Here is a 6184-nt window from a genome sequence, read left to right as displayed (position 1 = left end):
CCCCCCCCCCCCAGTTTTGGTCAAATGTGTACTTTTTGAAACTCCCTTCATCCGGAAAACAGGTTTTTACGAATGCGCATTTTGAATAATTTTAAGACCACTTTTTTCAAAATTTAAGAATTTTCTGTATGGATGTTTATAGTATGAAAAATTTGAACAATTTATCCTGATGATTTTTTTTATAAAACAAAAAAATTACCAAAGTTAGAGTATTTACAAAATACCAAAAAAATAAAACGAAAATGATCCTTTAAAGCCAAATAACGGGCGATATGAAAAAAAGGCAAGAAAAGAAAAAGTACATCTGTTTTAATACAAATGTAAGTTATGAGTTATTATAATATACATTTATGGGAATGATATAAAATTTCAGGGATAAAATCGAGTGTGAAGCATGAGATACGTGATGAGAATGTGTTCGTTAAGGCCGAAGGAGCTTTAACAAAAGAGAATTCGCAATCACCAAATTACTGTTGTCGATGCTTTCACCTTTAGCTTTAAAATCTATGTGCACAAAGATCGAGCGAGTAGCGCAAGGTAAATACATTATCGAGCGCGAAGCGCGAGAACTAATAGTCGCGCGCCCTAGGCGCGATCATTTTTCTTGATTTTATGTTGTTTTTATTTTCTGAATTAATTAAAAATGTATGTGTGTGAAATTTTCATGCATATAGATTTCTCGCCTTGTTCATTCCCATCATTGTAAATAGTCTGATTAAAACTTAAAACTTGTAAGCTCATTTTCAAGGAAAAAAATAAGTTTTTCTTACTTTTTTTACACTTTCCTGTGATAGCTCACTTTTTAAATTTAGTATCTGTGGTTTATAAATGGCACACGTTATTTAAAATTCATATAAAAATATGTGTCACAAGTAACATAAAATTCTTCTATTTTTGAAATATAAGTTCAGAAATCTTTCTTAGAATGATGCACAATGATAGTAATTCTATGCATATAAAAATGCAATTCATGCATTTGCAAGCCATTGTGGGAATGAAAACAATAAAACAGACAAAACTGAAAAAGAAGACCTCTTAATCATATATATGATCATGCATTTTCCTTGATAAGTTTTTGAACTTATTTTTGTGTCTATGCATGTATTATGTACGTGTGTATGCATATGGGCTATATGCATGTATACTTCTTGCATCTAAGAATACAAAGTTCTAGGGCAAGAGTAACCACTCTTAGAACATAGAAATATGTAGATAGAACTAGAAGATAGAAGTGTATGTATGAAGGGTTTCAGAGAGTTTTCTTCTAATTAAAGCTCACATTAAATTTCAATGAATAGAGAAAATCTCAAAACATTAACTAAACGATTATTAATAATTGCGCTATCGTAGGAAATAGAGATAATGAACTAGGTATAAGACTTATGTAAATAGTTGTAAGTAATTGTATATATAGAAAGGACAAGATTGAAAAAAATAGATATAAGCGGAAAGCTTGTAAGGAATTGAAGTCATGTAAACCCTTAGGGGACACATTATGAATAAAGAAGTTTAATAAAATCAATAATTCAGCTCGGGCTAGACTAGCAATTTTAAGCTTTCCGCATAATGGGCGTATGCAGAAAACTCAAAACTGCTAGTCTATCCCGAGCTGCATCAATGATTTTATTACTTACTAAACATGTTCCGAAACGAATTACTGAGGGTGATCCTACTTTCTGAGTTCGTAGATTTCATTTGGCAATTTCAAGCACTTAAAAATTGTCAAGATTGCAAATTAGTTACACAATTTGTGATGAGAATCACAGTTGTTATTACGTTGAACTCATCAAAATGTCATTCGGTAGTCAAGCAAATCACTTTTAAAAGAATTCAAAAAACGCTTCAAATTTTCTCAAATGATGAATTATTTATTGTACAATTTGTTTATGCAATCACATAGACCATAAAATATAAGTTTACTTCGACAAACTACTGCTGACAAGCCAAGCAAAGAAATTTTGAAAAAAAGTACCTCATACTTTGTCAAATTGTTCTTTCTGCGAGTTTTTTCAAATGATACTTGTTAATAACAAAAAGAAAATTAATATTATGTTTTAATCTTTGAATTTCATTCAAAATTTGATTAGAAACAAAATCTGCATACTAGATGTTAAAAATATTTTAAAAATCGCTTCCCAAGTGCGAATTGCCGGAGCTGAATACACGGCCCAGTGTTGGTCCAATTTTGTCAGCCAAAGGTCGGCTGAAGTTATTGGGCCAATATCGGCACTTTAATCGGCCCAGTGTTGAGCCAGTGCTGGCAGCCTATATTGGCTGTTTATATTTGCCAATCCTCCACCGATGCTTGGCCCAGTATCGGCACTTTATTGCGCCAAGTCTCACTTTTAGTACGGGGAACCACGTTTCACAAGGGTCAGTCAAAGTCTGGCCCAGTGACGGCACATTACTGGGCCAAGTGTCACTTTACCACGGCAAACCATGTTTTATTTAAATCGGCCCAATGTTGAGCCAGTGCTGGCAGCCTATATTGGCTATTTATATTTGCCGATCCTCCACCGATTCTTGGCCCAGTATCGGCAGTTTATTGCGCCAAGTCTCACTTTTAGTACGGGGAACCATGTTTCACAAGGATCAGCCAAAGTCTGGCCCAGTGACGGTATATTACTGGGCCAAGTGTCGCTTTTACCACGGCAAATCATGTTTTATATAAATCGGCCCAATGCTGAGCCAATGCTGGCAGCCAATATGGGCTATTTATATTTGCCGATCCTCCACCTATGCTTGGCCCATAATCGGCACTTTATTTCGTCAAGTCTCACTCTTAGCACCTAATAAATAAATCTTAAACGAAAAATAAAAAAAAAAGTATTGAAAAATTGTCAAAGTTCATGATGAAATTTGTTAAGTTCTGTCATTAAAAATTTTAATGTTCATGAAAAATTACATTTCTTGTCATTGCAAGAAGTTGTAACGTAGAGTACAACGAAAGAAACGAAATATTACGCGAAGAAAAATTGTAATAGATTTAAATTATTTATTTAAAAATTATTATATCGATATTCCTGTTAACAGTTCGTGTATTTTACATTTACACAGCGTCGCATAATAATAAGTAATTATAAAAAGAGAGCTTAAAATTTGGCTCTTTAACTTTTCTGAACAGCAGCTTATGAGGATGGCTTTTTCACAGAGTTTCAACTTGTCGGTTTAGCGCAGTGGTTAGCACTCCTGACTACTAGGCGATAGATTTAGGTATACAGATGAAAATTCGATACCCCGTAGCGTTAGAAATTTTATTTGTAATATATAATGTTCAAAATGTAATATATGCATTCGATCTAAACAGGACCACTAATATTTATATTCTAAGTACTCGCAATCAATTAATATTTATTTTTTAAAATACCTTTTTTGTCATATCCTTAGACCTTAGATTATAGCAGTATTGATAGCCAGTGTTGGACCGACAATGGTAGCCAAGCCTTGGCTGCCAAGACAAGGCCATAGTTATCAATCCGGCAATGGCGCAACGATCGCAGCTAGCTTTGGTCCAATATTGTTACCCAGTGTTGGGCCGACAATGGCAGCCAAACCTTGGCTGCCAAGTGCAGGCCATAGTTATCATTCCGTCATTGGCGCGATAATGGCAAACGAGCTTCGGCAATATTTTTGACGACTATGGGCCAATGTTAGGCCGTATGTGACTTCTCACTTGGATTACTATGGTTTATAAGAATACAATAATTCTTACTAACAAATTATTTATTAGTTATAAACTATAAATTGGTGTTTTGTGAATTCCTAATTCAACAATAAAGCGTATTTAGCTGTATTAAAAAAAAAGTATATTATGAGCGACGATGTATACAATGCATCCTAATCGTAAGATCTCAGATATACCCACCCATCTATTCGAATCTAGTCTAGATGTGCCAGGAAAAGGCTGCTGGGTGCAATGATGAAGGTATACAGTCAAAAACATTATAGGCCTACATGCGGAACGTGTATAGTTCGAAGAACTAATTGTTGACGGCGCTTCCGGCGAAAATTGCCCGATCGCCCATGCCTCTCAAACCGAAAAGCGCACCCACCAACTACTTTGCCCCTGCAATCTTCACCCGTCGAACAAGTCCATCACATAGCCAATACTAAGTCGGTAAATACTAAATACTTAAAAATATAAAATACTAATTTTATATCGATAATTTTGATTTATTATTTTCAAGTAATGAATTAATTATATAAATAAATTTTGCATCAAGAAAATATGTAGATACATAAGATTTACTTTTAAATTGAATTAAAATGTAATTGTATCGTAATAAATATTTTTAGCTACTATACATATTTTGTGGAAAAAAAATAATTTTGAAATTAAAATGTACTGTCTATGAATAATATTCTTTTGTTGATTTGAAAAAGAGGCGTTAGAAATTCTAATAAATAAAACTATACGTTTGAAGACATTAAAAGTTTTAATTTATAAACATATTGAGTTGAAATATGAAATAATTAATTTTTCAAATAAATATGATTGTACAGCGTTCTTGCATGCATAATTAGGGATTTCGAGTTTCTAGATGTAGAGTTAAATTTTATACGAATACCGCCTCCCTCACGATTATTAATTTAAGTAAACAATGTGCCCGTGGCCCGCAAGTTTGAGCGCACCTGGGCAGCGCGTCTTTTGATTCCCGTGATTCGCGCTCAGATATTTATTCTTTGCATTTAGAATGCTTGAATAAAACTTTATCAGTCGGGTAAATAATTTTTCTTAAATCATTTTTTTCTTCGTAACTTGTACCATTTTTTAGCAAAATTTTTTATATTTGCAATGTTATTTTTCGCGAATAAAACAAAAGGTACGCCTCCTATCAATAAGTGATTATTAACGAATTTGTACATCTTTTTTGAGATCAGAATTTTTGTTGATTCATCGCGTTGTTGTGCTAATAATAGGATTTTGGTCTTCATATTATTTTTTATACATGTATAAAGCAAAATTTCATATAAGTCTTCTTTTAGATTTTTTACGTATCTCGCGTCTTTTAGCGTAATATTGGAATGTTCGATTATCTGCATATATTACATACGATAAATCGAAATTATGAGTCCTATTGAAAAGTGCTTTAAAGAAATTTTGTAGGATTTTAAAAAACCTACCATTTCTCTTTGAGACTTTTTGTCGTATTTTGCGTCATTTGGTTCAAAATTTGAATGTTGTGGTGTCAAATTTCAGGCAATTCTAATACTTTCTCCATCATAAATTATAAGAATGTAATAAATGAATGCAAATTTGTATCGCTTTTTATTTTGTAACTTTTGTTGTTTTTCCACATATTTTTCATTTTTATTTTTAATACCATTTTTATGATCAAAACCAAAACTACATGTCCTGTCAAAAAGTAATTCATAACAAATTTGTTGCTCTTTTTCGGGTAAATAATTGTTCTTAAATCATTTTTTTCTTCGTAACTTGTACCATTTTTTAGCAAAGTTTTTTTTATATTTGCAATGTTATTTTTCGCGAATAAAACAAAAATTAACGAATTTGTACATCTTTTTTGAGATCAAAATGTTTGTTGATTCATCTTCTTTCGTATCCTGCATAGTTTGACCACAAAATGGGATTTGTTATATCTTATTATTTTTCGTGCAATAAAAATTAGAATTTTCAATTTTACAAGAAAATCAAAAAAGTTTGTATGATAATCTTGTAGGGCTTTTAAAAATCAATGTTTTCCTTTACTTTGTTTCATATCGTACGTGGTTTGGCTTATAATTTTGATTTTCGATTGAAATTAAAAATTTTGACAATGCTATAATTCTCAGAAATTTTTTTTATAAAAAAAAATCATCAGGATAAATTATTTGGCCTTCTGAGTACTATTAATAGGCGTAAATAAAATTTTTAAGTATAAAAAAATGGTCCCAAAATTTTTATTTTTATCCAAAATGGCTGTCCTTTCTTTTCGGACTTGTCGGACCTTTCTTTTCTTATCCTTTCTCAATCACAAATGATGAGAATCAGAAAAATTAGAGGCCCTTTAATTTTTGTTATTAATTTCAGTTTTTAAATCATTTGAATTATTCAAAACAAAACGCTGTTACTTTTCTCTGTAATATTGATATTTTATCCAATATAAATAAAATTTAAAATAAAGTTTCTTAAGTATAGTCTCAATATACTTGTTCTCTGTCATTCTTTTAATTGTTGTAATTT

At 31.7% G+C, this 6184-nt stretch overlaps 1 protein-coding gene across 1 annotated transcript in view; it reads right to left on the bottom strand.

The window, feature by feature from the left end:
• LOC117169110 overlaps nucleotides 1-6184 on the bottom strand; it is a 237248-nt gene that overhangs the window by 150843 nt on the left and 80221 nt on the right. The window lies entirely within an intron of this gene.

Source organism: Belonocnema kinseyi, chromosome 3 (assembly GCF_010883055.1).
Source record: "Belonocnema kinseyi isolate 2016_QV_RU_SX_M_011 chromosome 3, B_treatae_v1, whole genome shotgun sequence".
Classification (NCBI taxonomy): Eukaryota; Metazoa; Arthropoda; class Insecta; order Hymenoptera; family Cynipidae; genus Belonocnema; species Belonocnema kinseyi.
This window is presented reverse-complemented; position numbering and strand designations above follow the sequence as displayed.